The 25,387-nt window shown below is 33.8% G+C and overlaps 1 long non-coding RNA gene across 1 annotated transcript in view; it reads left to right on the top strand.

Annotated features, from left to right (window-relative positions):
* Positions 1 to 3,672: 3,672 nt before the first annotated feature.
* Positions 3,673 to 25,387, top strand: part of LOC309656910 — a 251,817-nt gene continuing 230,102 nt past the window's right edge. The window contains exon 1 of the long non-coding RNA XR_014261604.1: positions 3,673 to 25,257. This is a non-coding gene — a long non-coding RNA (uncharacterized lncRNA). The remainder of the gene's footprint in view (positions 25,258 to 25,387) is intronic.

Raw genomic sequence — 25,387 nt, 5'->3', positions numbered from 1 at the left:
GAGGATAGTAGGCCACTGAGACTGTAGTTGCCAGGCTAATTTGAGGCAGAAATTTGATCCCAAGGTCCATATTGCTGGCTTTACCCATTTCTGGTACATAGCAGACATGGGCAAGCAAAGTCATGAGTCTGGAGAGTTTTTTAGTAGGTGTGGTCAGCCTCAGAATATGGGTTCCTGGAGCTGAGCAAGAAAGGACTTCTTTCAAGCATGTATGGGAGAGGCCGACACTGGATTCTAAAGGGCAGAGGGCTTTTTGTGCGTTGGGAGTGGGTCTGGGGGCTGAACAATGTTAACTGCTTTCCAATTGCAAGACAGCTAAGTTCTGATGTGATCATGTGTCCTGTTGAGGCTTCAGATGTAAACTATCAGCGCTAGGCTAGCTAAAAAGTTTGAGATCACCAGCTATGGGTTGTGTCCTCTATTCAAGGAACCTCCATGTAGGAAAATGAGGGCACTAACTTGAGTTTTAGGCTTGCTTCTGCCTACCATGAAGTGCCATCTCTCGGTGCATGGTCTGAAGTTGATCTTGAATGCTTGAGGACAAATGACAGAGAAACCTTTCCTTAAGGCAGGTTTCTTAGTCCTAAGGAAATCCTCTGCCACACAGGACTAAATAGACTGGTCAAAAAATAGGAGTAATGCTATGTCACTTCATAGAATTTAGTACTGTTAATCTAGTACTGTCATGTTAGAAATAGGGCTCAAAGGGAAATGAGAATTATAGGATCAAGCATAGGTGGAAATATCCCCAGAGGTAGGTATGAATATTGCATTTGCGCTAGGAATTTCTCCCAGCTGAATTTAAAATCCACAGAAGGTGGATTCAGGACAGTGTGTATCCACTATCTGATTTGGTGAACCAGAAACCAAATTTTCTTATTCTTTTCTCATGATTTTCTTATTCTTTTCTCATCCCCTCATGTTCAGGTGATTTTATTCTAAAGCCTTAGGCAATATTAAGTGCTAGCTCCTGGCAACATAATTGTATCTGTGATAATTGGATTAGGTACTGTGTACTCTGTGGCTTGCTAGATGTGGAAAATATAAGGCCAGGGTAGTAATGCTTTTGTATGACCTACTAATTGCTTGGATACTTTGAAAGTGAAGTACATCAGAGACTGACATGGAAATTAAACACTTTCTGAGGCCCTTAAGGAAATACTCATATATCTGTGAGAGTTAGCCTGGTGTAAGGATACTGAAAAGGCCAAATTCTACATGTACACTGAGGACTCCAAGACCTGAGATGGAGCAAAGATGGGGAAGATAGATTGTGGGTTTCCATTTCTTTGGAATGGTAACCCATAGATGCAAGAGAAACTGATTTTGTACTTTCTTCCTTTGTTTTCTGATTTAACTTGAAAGAGGATTTAACATTTAAAATTTAATTTCACCATAGCATGTGATATTAGGGCTTATACATTCAAATGAAGTATATCTATTTACTGGAGTTTTTTTTAATCACTTGATTACCGTTATCCATCTGGTTTTTAGACCACCATAATATTTCCATTATTGCAGAATCTTTGTTGAGCTTTCACGGAAAATGTAGCTGGACATAATTTGGGAAGAGAAGTGGAACAGCAAGTAAATTTTCAGCCTTTTAGACAGTGGCTTTGGAGTATATATGGTCACTATACTGTTCTTCTATTTCAGAAACTTTTACGGGCAAATATCCAGGCTGTCTCACATTGTCCCAGGAAGGTGCACAGAAGTGTAGCAGAAATGTTCTCATAAATATTGATCCAGGTCGGCCCTCCTACTAGCCAGCTCTACCCTTAAGCAGGTTAACCACGTGTCTATTCAACCATAGGCTTACTTCTGAAGCTCAGTGGTTTAAAAGAATGGAAAGTTGGGGAACAATAATTGAGGAACACCTTTTCTCCACTACTGGTTTCCATAAGGAGGAATGTTTTCTAAACACATGCTTGTCCTCTCACAGACAATTTATTTACCCCTAACATAGGGAAGTGGAGTGACTTATGATTGACATATCCGAGTACACCCAAGCATATATACATGTCACTTCCCCATTCCTTTTGTTATGGGGAGAAAGCATTCAAGATGATTTTGATTTCAGTGAAAGCATTTTCCCATTGCTCTTTCACCAAAAGTTTTCACCGTGTGCATAAGGGTGTTCAATTCTGAAGGTGTGTGTTACGAAGTGAACTTGCCCAATTATAGAATTCTTGAAAACCAACTCAGCAATTACTAGTTATTAACATGAAATTGTGCACTTAATTTGCGACTCCTTTGTTCTCTATACTCAAAAGGGAAGAAAGTATTCTTTATCAAACCCCTCTGGTAATCCTAACAAGCATCAGCCTGCTCTAACATGTAACATAAATGTTACTTCCATCCTTATAGAAATAATCACAGGAGGGAGGAAGAAAGCAACGAAGGTAGAGAATATATACATGATATTTTAAAATTTTAACTCATTAAAGAAATACTTAACCTAAGATAGATATTTTTAAACTAAAGTACTAAAGCTTATTTGCAATGAGATATTAAACAAAGCTATTTCCCTTTCTCAGTTTTGTTAAATGGTATAAGCAATAAAAGAGAAAATAATTATTACTACACAATCTGAAAATGGGAAGTATTGTACATGCCTGATTTTAATAAAGCCTAAAAATGGGTTCCTGATGAAAAGCTCTGTAAAGTTAAGAAAAGTACTTACAAAGATAAATAGGATACTTGAGGACAACCAGTGAAGAAAGTATAATTGGAAAGACTATAATATGTCAGCAAATCTCTCCAACATTAGATGTTCTGTGGACAACTATGCTTTTTTTATGAATGTTGTGAGTTGCTAAATCAAGGAAAGGCCAGTGAGGAATGAATGAAGAAGCACAATGAAGAAATAAATGTGTAGAGAATTAAACAAATGAGTAAGAAAACAAACTGCTTTAGGGCCAAATGAATAAACAAATTAAAACTATTGAATAAATGTAAACTAGTCAATGTTAATGAACTCTTTAGGCAGAATATAGGGAAGAGGGGAGGGGCAATAGAGAGGTATGGGATTAAGAGGTACAAACTATTATGTATAAAAATAAGCTACAAGGATATATTGTACAGCACAGAGAATATAGCCAATATTTTATAGTAACTATAAGTAGAGTATAACTTTTAAAAATTGTGAATCACTATGTTGTACACCTGTAACTTATATAATGTACATCACAGAAAAAAATTAACCACCACCAATTCTCTGTAAAAATAAACAAATATATATTTGTGTGTGTATATACACACACACATATATAGATGCTTTAAAAAATTATATGGGTCAGTCTACATTATCCTGATCCAAAGCATGAAAAAAATGTACATAAGCAAAAAATTGCCAGAGCACTCAAGGCTGCAAAGAAAATATTGATTCTATAGGATTAAGATTAGAAAAAAATAAGTAAATTCAATCTCAAAATAATTTCGTGCTTTGCATCCCTTCAATGAAAACAAAAAATAAAGAAATAAGGAACAAGAATATAAGAAGTGTAAATTTGAATTTAGGTAGTGACCAACCACTTTGGAACAGTTCTCAAATTTATAAGGAGGTTGACATTATTTCTGATGCCAAAATTAATTCACTTCTAGGACTTGTGAGTAGGAATTAAAACACATAATAAAATAATTGTATCACTTAATTTTTCTTCATTTAAAAGCACTATTAATGACAAATTTAACTCTAAATTTGTATGCTTTTGTCCTTATCTATTCATAATGATAGAGATATAATTTGAATGTAACAAAAATGTATAAGCAACATTTTCACTATACTACTGAAAAACAAAACCAAAAGAGAAACAATAAATTAACATGAATCAACAATTGAGAAAAAGAATTTTATAAATTTTAAAATTCAGCTGTGAATAAGCAGAGTAGCAGATACAGTTAACATTTTGCTCATCTCTACAAAGCAAATGTAAAAAGAAAACAAGACAGGACATTTTTTGTATCAGAATAGTGAATATGTGGATGAATGGTATGCGGTTTCTGAGAAAATAACACATGAAAGTTGTGGTAGATGCCTTACTTCTCACTTAACTAAAACTGAAGAGTTCTATTTGCACATTTTCAAAAAGAAAGTAAAGAAAACGTTGCTGTTTGTAATTTTACATCTACGAATTCTGTACCCACCTACCATATCACAACAGTTTGGGCAACTATTTCCAGATGAAAAAAAGTTTTAAATCCTTAACTACTGCAGAATTAGCCATTTATTTCATCAATATAGGATAACACTCTCTGGTAATATATAATGTGATTTCTTCCTATTAACATTTGATTCTAAAAAGTTATATTTTAAAGTTGCTTATATATCTAAGGAGTAAATCTAAATGCATTTACATGTAACAAAATTTTATTTAAAATCAATTTTGTATGAAATCTATGCCAGAATATTAGGCAAATTATGGGATAATATGAAGATTAATATGTAAATACTCAGTGACTTAAGTTTACAATAAAAATATTAAAACCACTGATAACACCTAATTATTTTGCAAGATGGTTCGTAGAATATTATAGCATAAACAAGTACTGTGGAGAATTAACCAGGAGAAAATTTATTTATCTCAGTGGATAATCAGATAATCTCAATGGATTTTATATTAATACACACATATATAATTTGAAACAAGCAGAAAAAAATCTTTGATCTTTTCCATTGAAGGCAAAGAGAGAAGAAAGAAAAAAGAGTATAAAGGACTGAATAACTTATTTGGGAGAAATAAGTCCCAATATAACAGTAACTAGAGTAAACGTAAATGAGTTAAATTCACTAATAAGGACAGATTCTCAGATTGGATTTTAATATTAAGTAATATGTTGTATACAAGAAACATAACTGAAAACTATGACATAGAAATGTTGAAATTAGAAGGAAGAATAATTACAAAAGACAACTGTGTAACAAAAGAATCCCAATGGTAGTATATTTTCTGTTAAACAAAATTTAAGGTAAAAAACTATATAAGCCACAGAGTTTTAATACAAATGCTTAAAAGAAATTAAAATGCACAGATAATAAAATATGTACCAAAAGAACAATACAAATTCAAAAATTTATAAAGAAACAACTGATAGAATCAAGTAACCCACAGAACAAGGAATAATAGGTAAAAGGATAAATGGAATTTTACTACATCTCTCTCTAAAGTTCCAATAAAACTTATGGTTTTTAATGAATGAGTGATTGAGTTTGAATTTTACAAGGAAGAATTTTACAGAGAAGAAAATAATTTTTGAGACCTAATATGATGTTTTGAAAAATTGTATGTGAAAAAGATCATAAATCAGGATTAAATAAGTTCTAATGAAGTAGTACCATTCTGATTATATTCTGGTAACATAATAAATCATTAAAAATCAAAAGAAGATATAAAAATGAATATGACTGTAAAAAGCCCACATATTTTAAATAAGAATTGAGTTAAAAATTCATTAGGAGGACTTCCCTGGTGGCACAGTGGTTAAGAATCCTCCTGCCAATGCAGGGGACATGGGTTCAATCCCTGGTCCAGGAAGATCCCACATGCCATGGAGCAACTAAGCCCTTGCACCACAACTACTGAGCCCACACGCTGCCCGTGCTCCGCAGCAAGAGAAGCCAACACAATGAGAAGCCCACACACCGCAACGAAGAGTAGCCTCAGCTCGTTGCAACTAGAGAAAGCTGAAGCGCAGCAATGAAGACCCATCACAGCCAAAAAAAAAAAAAAAAAAAAATTCATTAGGAAAATTAATAAACACTAAAGGCAAATGGCATTGAAACACAACATTTCAAAATTTCTGAGACACAGCAATAGCAGTATTTAAAAACAAAATAGATATATATTTTAAAATTTGGTTACCGTATTATATTTAATTTGTCAAGTTATTCAAGTTTGCAGAGGCCACTTCCAAACTCTGGTTTCTAATACAAAGTGGTCAATTTAATAGATCCAAGGAAATTAGATTTACAGCATAAATGAAGTCCTAAAATCATCTTTACATTTTTGTCCTTTTTAAGTGCTTCATCTGTCAATCTTCCTTTGTTAAAAAATGTGTTGTCAAGCAGGTTATTTAAAAAAATAGCTGAAACTGGTTATTTTTAAAAAGCAAAATAGAATCAAAGGATGTTCAACTTCTTGAAATTTTTGGTAGTCAAAACATAAATTGAATTCTATATATTTACAATGTAAAATCCACTGAGATTATCTGTGAATGTATCCTTTACACTTAAAGTATTAAATTTTAAAAGACTAGTTTTTAAAAAATGTCTTCATTTAAATTTTTACGAATTTTAACAGAGGTCTTTGAGTTATAAAATTTTGAACATGGAAATATATGCAATACATAATATTCCATTTAAATTGACTTTTATTTAATGTTAAAGTAATATAATCCTGACAAAAATGTAGTTACTAATTTCCTTTTCTAGTATTTTTTAAATGGAAACAAATAACTTCATGAATCTTCTATTTTAGTTAAAAATTTGCATACATTAAAGTGCACATATGTTAAGTGTATAATTCAATGAGTTCAGATAAATGTAATCAAAACCCAATTAAGATTTAGATTTCCATCGACCCAGATATTTCCCTTACATGCATTTCCAGTCAATTCCCATCATCACAAGCAATCTGGGGCCTGAGTTTTTGTTTTTGTTTTTTTAACACCATGGTATAATTTTATCTCTTCTTCATCTCAAAGGAATGCAATCATATAGTATATGCTCTTTTGTGTTTGTTCTCACTTAATGTAATTGTATGCACCAAAATGCATTCTATTTTATTGCTAGATAGAATTCCATTGCATATTCAAATCATAATTTATTTAGGTAATAAACTATTAGTAGACATTTGGCTTATTTCATAGTTTTGTCTATTTTGAATAAAACTGCAATCCCAGATTATGTTTCTGGTGTTTCCACCTAGTATAATTTCTTTCTCCATTTTCCTTTTGCTGGGTATTTGGTTTGTTTCCCATTTTTGGCTATAGGAACATCTGCAACATTCTGTAGTAGTAGTTCTGGATTTGTTTTTTATTTGGGGTTATATACTTAGGGATGGGAATACTAGATCATAGAATAGGTTTATCTTAACTTTATTTTTTAAAAAATACTGCCAGATTAATCCACAGTGTTCCAGCCATATTATACTCTTATGAGAAAAATGGGAAGTTTCAGTCGTTTTCCAGCATTTCCAACTTATCTTGCCAGTATCTTTTACCTTATTTAGCATCTTAGTGTGTGGTGATATCTCACTGTGTTTGCACTTTCTTCATGATTAATGATGTTGCATATCTTATAATTTTCTTATTGATCATCCTTTCATTTTCTTTTGTGAAGTGTCCATTTTTTTGGCCTATTTGGGATCAATACTTGACTTTTAATTATTGATTTCTGAGAGTTCATTATAAATCTTATGTAATAGTTCTTGCTCAGATATATATGCTATGAGTATTTTCTTGACTTCATGGCTGGTACTTCATTTTATTAATGGTGTCTTCTGATAATAAGATGTTTTAATATTAATGAAGTCAATTTAGCAAATTTTCTTTATATTTAATGATTTAGGTATTCTCATTAAAAATCCTTACCATGAAGATATTCTTTGATATATTCTTCTAGAACTTTCGTAGTTCCAGTGTTTGGGTTTTAGCATATGATCCATCTTTAATTTTAGAGTCTGACATATAGTAGGATTTGAGATTTATTTATTTTCTTTAGCATTCAAACACCAACTGAACTGCCTTGGCATCTTTGTTGAAAATAAATGTAGGATTATCTCTGGGTTTTGTTTTTTATTTCATTGATCTATGTGATTTTCCTAACACAGATACCACACTCTAGTGGTTATTGTAGCTTCACAGTAATTCTAAGAATCAAGTTTATTCATCATTTCAAGATTGATTAGCTATTCAAAAAAATTATTATATAAAAATATATAATTTTTCATATATATTATAATCAACTTGTCCATTTATATAAAAAAAGAATTTGGGGTTTCTACTGTGACTGCATTAAACCTATAGATCAATTTGTTGAGAACTGACATGTAAACAATATTGAATTTTCCATTTCATTTGCCTATTCTATCTCTCCATTTATTTAGGTCTTCCTAAATACTTCCTCTTAATAAAGTGTCCTGGGAAAGTTTTTGCATGTCCTTTGCTTAACATATTATTAAACATTTTATATTTTTGGATGCTATTTTTAATTTATTTTTAAAGTACCTTCTATTCTGGAAATAATTTCTAAGTTTTGCTTCTAGTATCTAAAATGTAATTTTTTTTTATATATTGACCTCATATCCTGCAACCTTGCTAAACTCACTATTGATTCTAGTGGTGTTTGCAGATTCCATAGAAATTTCTTTGTAAATAATCATGTCATGTGTCAAAAGGGAGTTATACATCTTTCTAACTGTTCTGACTGATTTCTTCTTTTTGCCTTATGGAAATGTCTAGGACCTTTAGTATTCTACTGTATAGAACCAATTATAGTGGCTATTCCTTGCCTTGTTTCTTACCATAGGACTAAAAAGTTCAATATTTGACCCATACGTATAATGTTAGTAAGTTTCACGTAGTCAGTGGTCCCCAACCTTTTTGGCACCAGGGACCTATCTCATGGAAGACAATTTTTCCAAGGACAGGGTTGTGGCAGGGGACGGTTCAGGTGATAATGCGAGCGATGGGGAGTGGCAGGTGAAGCTTCGCTCGCTCACCCCCTGCCGCTCACCTCCTGCTGTGCGGCCTGGTTTCTAACAGGCCATAGACCAGTACTGGTGCATGGACCCAGGGTTGGGGACCCCTGATGTAGACAATCTTTTCAAAATTAAGGTATTTTTCCTAGTTTGTTCAGCATTTTTATCAAGAATGTTATCAATTTTTGTCAAATGCTTGTTCTGTTGTAATGTGAAATTTTGTTAATGTGGGTATTCATTACATGATTATTTTCAAAGTTAACTGGCTTTGCATTTGTTGGCTAGAATGCAGCTGGTCATGATATATTATCAATTTGATATATTGCTGTGTTTGATTGGCTAATATTTGGTTAAGGATTTTTCTGTCTATTTTTATAAGGTTTATTTACGTCTGATCACTGCCCCTGCCCCAGACTTTTCCTCTAAATATCACTCTGAGGTTTAGGTACTAGAGCTATGATGACCTCATAAAAAACATTGAGGATATTCTACTCTCTTGTATTTTCTGGAAAAGTTTATATGAGATTGGTATTAATTATTCCTTAAACATATGATAAAATTCACCAGTGAACCCAGCTGGGGCTGAAGTTCTGAGAAGTATTGTCATTACAAATTTAATAATTAATAGACATAGGGGTCTTCAGTTTTCCATTTCCCTTACTTCAATATTACTAGGTTATGTCTTTAAAAAATGTCCCCTGATGTCAAATTTGTTCCATAAAGTTTATTGTAACATTCCCTTTTTATCTTTGTAATGACTCTAGCACCTAGGATATCTTCTCTTTCATTCTAAATATTGGAAATTTATATTCTCATCCCTTTTATAGAGACCAGATTTGCCAGGGGATTATCAGTTTTATTAAACTTTTTAAATAATAAAACTTTTCTTTGTTCATTTTATTTATTTTAATTTTATAGCTAGCTATTTATATTTACTTCTAATTATCTTGGGTTTAATTTCCATGTATTGTCTTATCCTCTAAAGATGAAGATTTAAGTCGCTAATTTTTAAACTTTCTTTTTCAGTTCCTACTAATTTGTCCTCTGTTTTAGTAGATTTTAGAGAAAAGAAAAGTCTAATAAGAATAATTTGGTCATGGCCATAGGTATAAAATGTTTCTCTCTCAATAGATAGATACATAGATAGATAGATACATAGATAGATCTCCCTCCCTTTCTTTCTCTCTCTCTCTATATTTGCTCTCTCTTTCTTTATTTCTCTTTCTTTCTTAAACTACTTTAATAGCTCTAATAAATTATTTCTCAAGTGCCAAAAAATCCTACTGAAAACTCAATTATGAATTATTTTGGTAATCAAAAATTTAGCTACAATATACATATCTGTAAACCTGAAATATTCTTCTATTAACATAGGATTTTGACTTGTGTGGATTAAGCCAAATATTAATTCAATAAGAAAAAGATTACTCTGTTCTATATTATTTTTGAAACCTTTAGTGTTATATTTGTTGTGTAAGTAATCTAAGCCAAGGGATGTTCTAAATTAAAAATGCAAATGAGAATTCATAATGTTTTATAATTCTTTATGCTGGTAAAAACTTTGTTGATAAATAGATAAATCTGCCCACCAAATGAATAAGTTCGGTGCTTTAATTTGCTGTGTTAGTAATAAAACCATATCATCATAATATAGTACCACATACTAATAACATTTCTTAGCTAGAATCTTAAAATATTTAAATGAATTTTAAAAGTAATCTAAGTTTCTCTAAGGAAAGAACACAAAATGTGACTAATCTGGACATATTCAACTCTAATTAAGAACATTTGTCACCAGTAACCTGATTCCTTTTCTTCTAATTGCCACTGCATAAAAATGTCTGATCCACATAAATGTTCCATTAGTAAAACATTTTTTTACTTACAAAAATGCATATCATAATTGGCTCTGTATTGTAGAAGACAGTGTTTTTAGTGAGTACTATAGTTATATAGTGAAATGTTAAAGCGGAAGTAGTAAACTGTTCCAAGTCCAATTACTTAATTATGGAATTAACACAATATAAAGCTAAATAATTTGCCACTTTCACTCTCACTGGTATTATAAAATGATATCCGAAATGATTTCCAAAATAATTAATCTGGCTCTAACAGTCATGAACTGTAAGTTGCCAAGTTACTGAATTCTCGAAACAGCTCATAACTATTTTTTTAAATTCCCCATAGTGATAGTCAGTGCACCAGTGCAACACAGCAATATAGGAAAACACAGATTTTAGAAACATTAGAATGGAAAAGGTTATTGTCTTTCTTTCATTCAAAAATTGCTGTTGTAATGACACAAATCTTTGAGATTTATTTATTTTGGTTTGCTTCAGAATTGACCTTATCAACTCATAAAGATTACACCATGTAGGATACTTTAGAATAATGCTTTGAAGAGTAGATCAGAATTACATTGGTTACGGGAAATTTAAGTTCAGAATTTACTGCTTTCAATCACTGTTTAGAACAGTGTTTGTAAAAAATTATATTTAAAACAAGCATATCTTTTTCTGCCCAAAGCAGTGTGATTCTTCTACTGAATTACTATTATGTTGTAAAAAAAATAATTAAATGGTATGTATTTCAACAGTAAAATAATTATATAGCTGACAATATCAAGAAACAAGACCCATTCAATTACACATGTAATTCAAAAACCTTTGCCTTGTCTAGTGTAATGGAACAACAATAACAACAAAACCAAACAGTTAATCTAAAAATGTTTACCCTATGTCTCTGTTTACCTCATATGTACTACTAGGCTACCTTTAAATGGAGGATATTTTACATAAAATTTCATTGAATAGATAAAATGGACTATCAATGACTTTAGAATGTGGATAGGAGAAATAATTGTTAGTGTCTTGGTGTTGTCTTACTATCAAGTTCTGGAATAATGTAGTGGTTTTAGTGGGTGTTGCCTATCTTTTTATATCCTGAGGTTAGAAGAGCTCTCAGCAATATATGGGTGGTGACTGTACACATTCCAAAAGGACTGTTCATACTTTAAGGAGAATGAGTTGCTGCAGTATCCATCCTTCAGGATGACCTCTACTGATATTCACCTCCTGGTATTTATAACCTTGTAGTTTTCTCCCAATTTGTACCAGGGTTGGTCTGTGTGACCAATAGAATATGGGAGAAAATGATGATCTGCCACTTTTGAGATTAGGTTATAAAAGACTGGATTCCATCTTGGGCTCTTTCTTGCTCACCTGCTCCCTCTTTCACTTGGATTAGTCACTCTGGGGAAACCTGATTGGGAACAGCCTGATGGAGAGACCAGCATGGCAAGGAATGAAAGCCTCCTGCCAACAGTCAAGTGAGTGAGCTTAGAAGTGAATTCTCCAGCTATTGTGAACCTTGAGATGAGCATAGCTCCATCAGCAGCTTAACTTCATCCTTGGGAGAGATCCTGAGCCAGATCACACAGCTAAGCCACTCTAGTCCCTGACTCTCAGAAAATGTATGAGATAAGAAATGTTTGTTATTTCAAGCTACTAAATTGTGAGGTAATTTGTTAATTTGTTACACAGCAATATATAACCAATATAGTAGGGGAAAACCCAACAAAGTTCAAATAATTCATTACAAACAATTTTAATGTTTATGAATTAAATAAACTTTTATTGCTTTCCCCTCATGCTCTGTGTCAGGAAAGTCAGGCACTGTTGTAATTATAATGTAGTGCTTGACTCTATGGGATTTTGCACTTGAGGGTCTTCCTGGCATATTGTATTTTTAGGGACATATTTGATAATAATGTAAAAACATTAATATAAATGACATTACTAACACACAAGCAATATTTTATTTTAAAATGTTCTTATATTCTATCTAATAACCCAAACTGCTCATTGATACCACATTCTCTGTAGAGAAAACATCTGCCATTGCTAAAATATGTGGTCTCTCTCTCGTCATTTTTGTCATGACTACTTATGAGGTTATTAAGTTTTTAAGTGTAAAGTATTATAAGAGTATTAGATTAATCCTGTTCAGCCATTAGTAATATATTTTGGGAGTTTTTAGAGTCATTTCAAGTTTAAATTATTCACTCACACACTCATCTAACATGCTTTCAAATTATGTGGAAGCAAAGCAAATCTACTTGACGTAAGAAGTGCTGACTGTGCATATGATGGGGGGGGACATGCTAAGATGAGAAAAATAAATTAATATTCTTTAAGTATTTTTGCTTCTGACTTATTAACACTAGTTTCATGCTTTTAACATAATCTTATTTCTGGTCATCCCATCAAGTGCTATAATTAATGTAGAAAATATTAAGATACACAAAGTGCTATTATTTCTATAGAAAATATAAAGACATTTATGTTCTAAGGCAATATTAAAAATGATCATTGTTTAAAATCTAAGAGAATTAGATTATTTTATTACCTTGACTTAAAATTTGTTAACTAGTTCATCTTGCCATAAAATGATAGATTATATAGACAAAAGTATTCTTTACAAATGAAGTACCTTAAATATCGCAGAGAAACTGGTAACATATGAGTAATTGATTTGCGGATTACAAATTTGTTGTTCTCTTTTCATTAAAGTGTCAATCTTAAGAGCCTCTTTGAGGAATCAATTTATGAACCAACTTGTTAGATTAGTTTAAGCTACTGTACATACTTAAAATAACATAACCATTTTTCTTGAAGAAAGAACTCAATTATTTACTTAATCTGACTTTCTGTCAGAGTCTACATAACTGTTATTTACTACAACACAGATTGAATGTTCATGCACAGAAGTGATTATTGTCATTAATTTTTTTAAATTCACTTTTATATATTATTTTGCTTAAGATTTAGAGCTTTCTAAATTGATGTTTTGCTTTGTCAGTAAAAATCCATATATATATATATATATATATATATATATAACATTTTACTGCTTAATAAATATAAATCCCAAATTAGTGCTGGCTGATTTAGTGAATTTGTGCTGTGCTTATTATAGTATAGCTTAAGATCAAGAAGGAATTAATTCTAAATTATTTCGTTAAAAGTCATTCATTTTATTACACATTTTATACTTTTTAGTGATTTGGGAAAAATTTGTATTTCAGCCATGAGCTTCAAGATTAAAATTCATTTTTAATAACACCTTTATTTTAGAATAACACCTTTATTTTAGTTTTAGATTTACAGAAATGTTTCAAGACAAGAGTTTCCATACACCCCTTGCTCATGTTCTCCTATTATTAACATCTTACATTATATTGGTATATTTGGTATGTTAACTGTGGTATATTTGTCACGATGAAAGAATCAACACTGGTACATTACCCTTAACATCAGAGTTTATTTGGCTTTCTTTGTTTCCCCATAATGATTTGTTTTGTTTTGTTTTTCCTGTGGCAGGATATCATGGAGGACACTACATTACATTTAAATGTCATGTTTTTTTAAGCTCCTCTGGATGGTGACATTTTCTCCTACTTTCCTTTTGATGACTTTTGACACAGTTTTGGGGAGGGTTGGTCAGACATTTTGTAGAATGCCCCTCAATTGAGATTTGTCTGTTTTTCTGGTGATTAGACCAGGGTTATGCATTTCTGGGAGGTAATATTAAATTTTAACTAAAATTTTCTAACTATGCCATATGTGAAAATATGATGTATAATACAAATTACAGAATATAAGATTTATCATATCCAATGATAGTTATATGTTATCTTGAAGCCATTGATTTATCACTCATTTATTTAGTTTACAAAATACTGGTTTTTATAAAGAATATGGTGCTATATATGCAGCTATGAAGGGACGGTTATATCCATACTAGCATTGAAACCAAGACTATTCATTTTAATGTGATGGGCTTTGCTTGTAATTGGTAATACAAAGGCCTCATTAACCAGTACATTAGGACATTTTGATTCACCTCTCTAGATTTCCAGCTTAAGAGGCCATTACATTCTTAATGACCCTAACCCATGGAGGAAGTAGTTTTCCTCTCAAAGGAGAGTCCCTGAGTAGAGTTGTTTTCTTTGATTTATATGCTAACTGGATATAGTTAATTACAAAGTTCAAATGATAAATCCAGAAAAACATTATAGATATTGCTTTTTGGTTTGGCAATGATTCCTGAAGAAGAGCTCAATACAATTTCAATTGTCAATCCCTATGAGAAAGATTTAACTGCTATAACTTTCTATATTTCAAAAAGAAAAAGAAAAAAACTTACTCTGGTGATAAGATATAAAAATTGAATTGTCCAAGATGTTCTCTATGTCTGAGGATAGAGAAAACGTAAAAACTTAGAGGCAGATTATTCATTGTACAGATTAGCCACGGCTTCAGTTCCCCTGCTGTTGAGATAGCCAAGGACTCTGGACTCCAGGGGAAGTTTGATTGTCCAAATTTGTGCGCTCCACAAACTTGATGTCATTGCCCTTTAAATGCCAAAATCTATTATTAGGTTATTCATTTGTTTGGTGTGAACACACTCCTACTTGGTTTAACCAGCAAGAACAAAACTAACTGGGATTGTTTGTAGTTTGACTGCAAACTAGGGAACTTTAAATTTCCATTATTCTCTTTTACTCAACAGTCTTGGTTTATTTGCTGTTTCTCTTTTCATTTTATAACAACTTTCCACATGGTTTCTATTTGTTCTTAATTATTTTTATAACTCTGCTTTATTGAAAAGGCTTAAAAGCAGCATTATCAGGGCCCTGAAAAGCAAAAATGCTCCCTCCACTCTGTTCTGTTATTTCATGCTGTTTTGAACCAGGAGCAAACCAATTCAAAGACTCTTGTCAAGGGAGATCAAGATGGCAGAGTAGAAGGACACAGAGCTCACCTTCCCCCACAAACACATCAAAAATACAACTACATGTGGAACAATTCTCACAGAAAACTAACTGAAAACTGGCAGAAGATCTCATATAATCAAAGCTGCAAGAAAGATCCTCATGTAACTGGGTAGGATGAAAAAGACAAAAAAGGAATTGGGACGGGAGTGGTGACCCTAGGACAGAGCTGTGAAAGAGGAAAGGTTCCCTTGCCCTGGGAACCCCCTTTGCTGGCTGGGAGGTCCATCAGGACAGAAAGAGAGCTAGGAGGGCCTGGTCTCTACTCACCAGGAGTGTGCACATGCTGGCTTGCTAGCAACCAGGGCAGAGAGAGACTGGCACTGACTGCTGCCATGTCACTGCACTTCCCAGACTGAAACACATGCTGGGTGGGGCTTCTAGCATGTTCAGCAGCTAGGTGCTGGAACTCAGGCTTCAGAGGACAGACCCTGGTAGAGGACTTGGTCCAGTGGCACAGAGACAGCCCAGAGGGTCTGGGGCGTGGTCTGGGCCTCCACTGTTAGTGTGCACAGAGAGGGCCACAGGTCTGCCTTAGAAGCCCCATTATCAGTGCATGCAAGGCAGGGAGCAGATTCAGCATAAGAGCCCCACTGTCATCGTGCATGCTCACTGTGGGGCATGACTCTGGTGGTGTGGGCTTTGTGAGGGCCCACACAGCAGGGGTGGGGCTGATATCAGAGCACATTAACAGTGCTCCCATAGCGGGGGCAAATCATCCAGGAGCAGGTCCAGCAGCAGGAGACTTTGTTGGTGGGCACCATGAGTGGTGACCAGTGTCACAGAATCATGGTTCCCAGTGGATAGTCCCTGAGGAGGAGTAAGAAGCAGTCCCTTTCCCGGCAGGAGTGCTCCAGTCCCGCCTACCTCACACCACAGATTGAAGTTGGATCTGGGGCGGACAGGCCCTGGGAGAGTCCTATCATAGAGGCAGCCCAAGTTCTAGCTGGCAGCACAAGCCCCTTGAGTCATGCAGCCACAACACCCCAGCCCCCAGCACCAGCCTAGCACTAGGTCTGGGACCAACACAATGGAGAAAGGGATGCGACCTTAGGCTGCTTCTGGGCAGAACTGAGGATGCCTGCAAGAGTGGTGCATAGGTTCAATGTGACTACATGGGCCTCATTTGCTTCAGTGCTCACTTCCTTGTGGACAGAGCACACACTTAAGGGCAACAGAACCTCCTAGAACCTGATCCTCAGGGGTTCTACTCCAACAGCTGGGGAGCAGACCCTGCACCCAACAGGTCTATGGTAGCCACAGATCAAAGAGGAGGCCCTGCCCAACCTCCACTGCAGGTGCTGGTCACCACAACACCAATCACACCCAATATCACGGGGATAATGGCCAGCAACTCTGAGGGAAGACGTGGTAGGAATCCACACCAAAAACAGCCCTGGCACCAAAAATATGGACTCACAGAGTCTACACAGGGACATTCTCACATAAAAATACCCCTTTAAGACCACAGGAGATAACTGTTTCTCTTAAATTCATAGAGGCAGAGAAATTTAAGTAAAATGAAAAAGCAAAGGAACTACTCCCAAATTTAAAAAAAAAAAAAAAAAAAGAGAGAGAGAGAAATCCCCTAAAAGAGCAAACAATGGAACAGACCTCTCCAGTCTACTAGACCTCCAGTTTAAAAAGGAGGTAATAAAAATGCTAGAGGAGTTAAAGATTATCAATAGAAATGTAGATCACTGTACCAAGGAACTAGAAACTATAAAGAGAAACCAATCAAAATTAGACAACTCAATTGCTGAGATAAAATCTGAGCTAAAAGTAATGAATAGCAGACTAAATAATGCATTATGAATAAGTGATCTAAAAGACAGAATCATGAAAATCAACCAATCAGAACAGCAGACAGAAAGATAAATGAAAAAATTTGAAAGCAACATATGAGGTCTATGGGATAATATTAAGTATGTCAATCTATACATATTAGGGGTTCCAGAAGAAGAAGAAAGACAAAAGGGGATCAAAAATGTATTTAAGAAATTATGGCTGAAAACTTCCCTAACCTAAAGAAAGAAACATATCCAGGTACAGGAAGCACAGAAGGTACCAAATAAGATGAACCCAAACAAACCCACACCAAGACATATCATAATTAAAATGGCAAAAGTTAAAAGAGAAGAATCTGAAGGCAGCAGTTACAAGGGAACCCCTATATGGCTATGAGCTGATTTCTGTACAGAAGCTTTTCAGGCCTGAAGGGAGTGGCAAAATATATTCAAATTCCTGAAAGGGAATAACCTGCAACAAAAGTCCAGGACCAGATGGATTTACTGGGGAATTCTACCAAACATACAAAGAAGAACTTATACCTAACCTTCTCAAACTCTTCCAAAAGATTGAAGAAGGAACACTCCCAAAGTCATTCTATGAAGCCATCATCACCCTGAGAATACGACCAGACAGAGACAGTACAAAAAAAGAAAATTACAGACCAATATCTTTGATGAATATAGATGCAAAAAACCTCAATAAATTTTTTGCAAACCGAATCCAACAATATATAAAAAGGGTCATACACCATGATCAGGTTGGATTCATTCCAGGGTTGCAAGGATGGTTCAATATATGCAAATGAATCAATGTGATATACCACATTAACAGAAGAAACGGCAAAAACCACATGATCATCTCAATAGATGCAAAAAAAAACTGATAAAATTCAACATCCATTCAGGATAAAAACTCTCACCAAAGTGGGTATAGAGGAAACATAGTTCAACATAATAAAAGCCATTTATGACAAAACCACAGCCAACATAATACTCAACTGTGAAAAGCTGAAAGCCTTCCTGCTAAATTCTGGAACAAGACAAGGATGCTTACTCTCACCACTTCTATTCAACACAGTATTGGAAGTCCTAGCCATAGTAATGAGACAAGAAAAAGAAATAAAATGTATCCAAATTGGAAGGGAAGAGGTAAAATTGTCATCATATGCAGTCGACATGATACTCTATATAGAAAACCCTGAAGACTCCACACAAAAACTACTAGCACTGATAAACAAATTCAGCAAAGTAGCAGGATACAATATTAATATACAGAAATCTGTTGCATTTCTTTACACTGACAATAAAATATCAGAAAGAAAATGTAAAAAAAAAAAAATCCCATTTAAAATATAATTAAAAAAAAAAAACAACCTAGGAATAAAGCTGACCAAAGAGGTGAAAGACTTATACACTGAGAACTATAAAACACTGATAAAGGAAATCAAAGATGATTCAAGGAAATGGAAAGATATCCCATGCTCTTGCATTAGAAGAATTAATATTGTTAAAATGGCCACAGTACTCAAAGCAATCTACAGATTTAATGTGAACCCTATCAAATTACCCATGACATTTTTCACAGAACTAGAACAAATCATCTTAAAATGTGTATGGAACCACAAAAGACCCAGAATTGCCAAAGCAATCGTTAGGGAAAAGAACAAAGTTCGAGACATAACCCTCCCAGACTTCAGACAATACTACAAAACTACAGTAATCCAAACAGCATGGCATTGGCACAAAATCAGACATACGGATCAATGGAAAAGAATAGAGAGCCCCAGAATAAACCCACACACCTACAGTCAATTAATCTTCAACAAAGGAGGCAGAATACACAATAGAGAAAAGACAGTCTCATCAGCAAGTGGTGCTGGGAAAGCTGGACAGGGGCATGTAAATCAATAAAATTAGAATCCTCCCACACACCATATACAAAAATAAACTTAAAATGGTTTAAAGGCCTAAATATAAGACATGACCCCATAAAACCCCTAGGAGAGAACATAGGCAAAACATTCTTGGACATAAATCGTAACAATCTTTTCTTAGATCAGTCTCCCAAGCAACGAAAGAAAAGCAAAAATAAACAAATGGGACCTAATTAAACTTAAAAATTTTTGCACAGCAAAGGAAACCATCAGCAAAATGAAAAGACAATCCATGGACTGGGAGAAAATATTTGCAAATGATGTGACTGACAAGGGCTTAATTCCAAAATATACAAACACCTCATATAGCTCAATATCAAAAAAGCAAACAACCCAATCATAAAATGGGCAGAAGACCTAAATAGACATTTCTCCAAAGAAGACATACAGATGGTCAGCAGGCACATGAAAAGATGATCAACATCGCTAATTATTGGAGAAATGCAAATCAAAACTATAATGAGGTATCACCTTACACCAGTCAGAATGGCCATCATCAAAAAGTCTACAATAGTAAATGCTGGAAGGGTGTAGAGAAAAGAGAACTCTCCTACACTGTTGGTGAAAATGTAAATGTAAATTGGTGGAACACTATGAAAAACAGTATGGAGTTTCCTTAAAAAACTAAAAATAGTTACAAAATGATCCAGCAATCCCACTCCTGGGCATATATCCAGAAAAGATGAAAACTCTAATTTGAAAAGATACATGTACCCCTATGTTGATAGCAGCACTATTTACAATAGTCAAGACATGGAAGCAACCTAAATGTCCATCAACAGAAAAATGGCTAAAGAAGATGTGGTGTATATATGAAATGGAATACTGCCTTATCTATCATTATGATAATTTGTGTGTGTGTATATAAATATATACATATATAGGTATATATATATATCAGAACCAATAAGAAATATATATATATGAGTAAACCCATCTTAAAGGTATCTACATAGTTTATTTAACCTTCTTCTATTGAATATATTAAATTATTTTGAAGATGAGTTTTTAAAATTTAAGACTATGTTTTACTTTTTATTGTTTAGGTCTAGCCAAAAGCTTCTCAAATACTTAACTGCCTTACCCAATTTAAATAATCTTTGATGTAGTTTCAGCTGTATTTTTCTCATTTTGTATGTGTTGTTTTACAATACTTCCATTATAAAAGCAAAATAAAAGCTAAAATTTGGTAGCATTTTTCTGTAAAGGGGAGATCGTAAATACTTTCAGCTTTATGGACCACATGGTCTCTGTTGCCACTACTTAAGTCTGTCATTTTGGTACAAATGCAGCCACAGACAATATGTAAACAAATTAGTGTGACTGTCTTTCAATAAAACTTTATTTGCAAAAACAGTTGTAGGACTAGATTTGGACTGTAGGCTGAAGTTTCCTAACCCTTGTCCTAGATCATTTAAGAATGTCTTGCCCATAAGCCTCCAAATCAGGAACTTCAAAGATTAATTCTTTCCAGAGCCACAGACTCTAATACGACAACTGCATGTTTGATTTTCTACAATAGTGGTATACATTGACACCTCAGGCTATGTAATCCTCATATTACAAAGCATTCCTTTCAAATTTCTTGATGTTTAAAGTACGTGCCTTATTTTGGAGTTAACCATGTTAACAGCATAGCAGCATCCTGGAGTGGATGGAACTGAAGGGACATATTACGGGAGTAATTTTTCACATAATGCCCTAGGGTTATCCATGGAAAGATGGTAATGACCAAATTTCCAAACATCGGTGGGAGACAGCACATCACAGGATAAGTAAATTGTTCTTGGCACCTGGACTGTTTACTCCCTGACTGGGAGAATCATTGCACTAGTAATGCTTTTCCAGCAGGCAGGTTGAAACTTCATGGAGGGCTGCAGAAGTTGGTGATTGCATTCAGCTGTGAGAAACAAAACACTTGTTCATCATTGGCTTAAAGAATTATGGACTTATTTTTCTTTAAACAATTAGGAGACTAAAATAATTTCAATGGCTCATGAGGGTCAGAACTGAGATTTCTGCAGTTTTCTTGGTTTTCCTCTCAGCTTCCTAGTGCTCAGGTTGCCTGAGCTCCAGCCACCAGGTTTGCATCCTAAGCAGGAAGAAAGTGTGAACAATAAGGAGCAAAAACGGTGCTTATATTAAGAAAGCAATTTTTACCCCATTTATACATTGCAAGTTTTTGTCATATGTCCTTGCATAGAACATTGGAAAGTGTGTCTGTAAGCCTGGTGCAGGAGACTGCTATAAAGGACATTGATCCAATTGACTACTGATTTGTAAGGCATCTAGCAGGGGCTGCTAACAGTATAGCACACAGGTGTCACCACTCCACATGTAATAGAGGCATAGCCAAGTAGGAGGCCAAGTTTCTTTTGGATCATTTCTTTTTGTTGTATCTTTTCTTCGTTTTGCACCTCCTCTTGTCATGTTCATCATCGTCCTCCTTCTTCTCTTTCTCCTTTCAAATCTCTGGTTGGGGAAACATTTTCAAGCTTAAAGACAAAGGAATCAACCGTAAAATGAAAACTTGGGGGAATTTATTATATTACATAATACTATATATGTGTTACACAAATATTTTAAAATTTTTAAACAAATTGAAAGTAAAGTGACACCAGTAATACTCAGAAAGTTTAGTAGAAAAGAAAAAATCCCTTTCATTGTAGTACTATATATTATAATGTTCCTGGGGGGAAAAAAACCAAAAAACTAAGTACTACATACAAAAAGGGAAATTTATCATGCAATTTAGAGAAAAAAAATCACAATAAGATTTCTCATGAAACATGTAATTCATATGAAGGGTTAAATGCCAAATATTGGCCAATATAAGTAGATGACAGTTATCTTAACAGCTATCAAGACCATGTAATTAAGGTTGAACAAATAGATACATACATGTCCTCTACATTGCTATTATTCAAGCATAGAACAGAAGTTGTAGTCTATGCAATCAGCCATGAAAAGGAAATGAAAGAAAATAAAATGATAATGTTTATTATGTGCAAGTGTGCTATCTAGGAGAAAATTATGAAAGAAAAAAAATGGATACCAAAAAGTTGGCCAAATAACTAAATAAATAGAGGAAAAAAATGTTTCTTTTTTTTCTGGTATGGTTCCATAGCTGCTGTGTCTTTTTTTATAGTCATAAATGTAAACATTTAAAATTTTATTATATTTGTTATAATTTTTTATTGGTTAAAATTTCCAAGACAAGCCAATCGTCCAAATATCAAACTATTTAATCTAGATACTGACTCTTTCTCAATTACAGTTTTTCATTCAATCAGTCACATTTGTATTTGATATTTTCTCTTGATTTTTTCTGGGGGCCCTCTCATCTGAAGTCAATTCTAAGCAATGGAAAGCTGCGAGAACAACTTCATGTTGTTGAGAAGGACTAAATCCACTTCTTGGTCAGTTCTCTCCTTGTTTGTAAGTTTGTTATCCCCTGTTGGGGTCCAGTTTCTTGCCTCTTATAGGGTTTCTCCACTTCATGACATGACGTGTTCAAAAAGTCTTTTCAATGCCAAACTTTGTGGTATGTATGTATAGGAGAGAAAAACTTTTCACTTCTTCCTCTCAGCATTTTTTGGCTGGTTTAATAAGTAAATTGACATAAGACAGATTAACAGGAAAGAATACAAATTTAATTTCATACATATGCAAGTCCCAAAGACATGAGACTTGAAAAAGTGACCAAAGCAGGCAATTTTTATGTCTTTTAGACAAAGAAACAATAATTTGTGAAGATTTGACAAAATAAAGGGGTTTGCGCTTGGAGTACCAAATTAATGAAGTAACAAACTTTGTTTATACAGCCTTCTTGGCCTTGAATTCTCTATCTCTGGTGATAAGAATGTCTCCTATCCTCCTGGTTGAGTGAGAATACCTCCACATGGAAGATTTATTTCCCCCTTTCAAGAGGGGGCAAAGTAGGGTAAGAGTGTCCTTCTTGCACTGGCACTTAAGTAATTTTAATCCAATAATATGCCCAAGCAGCATATTTTGGAGTGGCATATTTTTCTCCCCCTTATACATGTGTATTATGTATTTAATAAACTGTAATATATATTTTACATTAATAAGTAGTATGTTATGGTATATAATATAATATATACTATATATTATACATAATAAAATTTTTTTTCTTTGCTTTTAGCTTATTTATCTTTCTGGACTTAAATTTTTGTGATATGAATTCAAGTACACTTTTCTAAAATTCTAGTCAGTTTTCTCCATAATTACTGTCTTTACAATTTTATTTTTATTTTAGTGAATTGAAAGATGGACTATTCTCTAAGAATTCCAATCAAAAAATGGAAGTCTCTGTGTCAGTCTTTTCAAACTGCCAGTAATACTTCCAAGGGCATTATTCTGATTTAAGTTTGTGTTTCTTCTGATTTTTCTTTGTGTGTTTCTAAATATTACAATTATACAATTTATTATTAGTCACATTTAGCTATCCTATTTTTTTCTTTTTATTAAGGGTATTTAGCATTCTTATATCCCTAGCCCCAATTTTACTTCCCACTTGCTCATATTATGGGCACAGCACACATTTTTGATAACAGTCATTATTCCAACTCTACATATTTATGTTGTTATTAATGTTGTCCACTGGTGAATTTTTCTAGTATAAGCCTGATTTTATTCCAATTAACAATTGTCACTTCCGGTTTGCTTATTTTTCTATGCATTTATTACTAATTGCTTCCCACACTCTACATAATCACTATGAAAACTATTTTGATTCCAGTTTGTTGAAGGTTCTGTTGAATCTTTTCTCCTGGTGATTTCTGCTTACCACTTCTACATAATAGTCCTAGAAATTCTCAGAATTCTGGTGCTTGCTATTTATGTTTATAGTCACCTGTTTCCTGGATTACATGTTCATACTTACTGTTTTGTTTGTTCTGTTATTTTTAGTAAAGCATATCCTTATGTTGCTTCTTTTTTTTTTAATTAATTAATTTATTTTTGGCTGCCTTGGGTCTTCATTGCTGCGCGCGGGCTTTCTCTAGTTGCGGGGAGCGGGGGCTACTCCTCGTTGCGGTGCATGGGTTTCTCATTGCGGTGGCTTCTCTTGTTGCGGAGCACGGGCTCTAGGAGCGCGGGCTTCAGTAGTTGTGGCTCGTTGGCTCTAGAGCACAGGCTCAGTAGTTGTGGCGCACGGGCTTAGTTGCTCCATGACATGTGGGATCTTCCTGGACCAGGGCTTGAACCCGTGTTCCCTGCATTGGCAGGCAGGTTCTTAACCACTGAGCCACCAGGAAGCCCCTTATGTTGCTTCTTTGCAAATGGTGCACATATTAATTGACAGCACACAAGACTGCAAAAGTCTTTTTTCTACCTGCAGACTAGATGTAGGTCTTTTGTTGTTTACTTGTTTGGTTATTTGTGGATGCTCATTACCAGTCTGAGGAAATTTCCTTATATTTCTAGATTCCTTTCAATTTTTATTATGAATGGATGGTGAATTTTATCTAATTATTTTTTAAATCTACTGAGATGGTCATATGTTGTTGTTTTTTCTGTTATTCTGTACATGTGATAAATTATATTGCTTTTAAAAAAATTTTTTAAGTAAAAAAAGATACCTGCATTTATTGCAGAGTTCAGTGAGTTTCAAAAATGATGTATCTGTGTAACTACTATTATAATCAAGAAATAAAACATTTACAACTTCATAAAAATTGCTGTGCCTCACTGCAGTCAACATCACTTACACTTATCTGCTTTCCATATTTTTTATTTAGTTTTTATCTTTTTAGAATTTAATACCATTGAATTATATTTAGTCTTTTTATATCACTTCTTTCCCTCAACATAATGTTAAGTTTTACTCCGGTTGCTAGGTTTATTTGTAGTGTGTTCCTTTCTATCACTGAATAATATATTATTTAATGAATATATCACACCTCATTTATCCATTCACCTCTTGATGGACATATAGTTTGTTTTCATTTTTGTCTATTAAGAATAAACTTTGCTATGTACATTTGTTTACAAGTCTTTGTGTGGCATTGTTTTTATTTCTCCTGGGTAAATACCTATGAGTGGAATTGCTGAGTCATAGAGGAAGTGTGTATTTAACTTAACCAAAAACTGCAAACTGTTTGCCAA

Source organism: Balaenoptera physalus (genome assembly GCF_965194825.1).
Source record: "Balaenoptera physalus genome assembly, chromosome: 3".
NCBI lineage: Eukaryota > Metazoa > Chordata > Mammalia > Artiodactyla > Balaenopteridae > Balaenoptera > Balaenoptera physalus.
The sequence above is the reverse complement of the archived record's forward strand: the minus strand, read 5'-3'. Positions and strand labels throughout refer to the sequence as shown.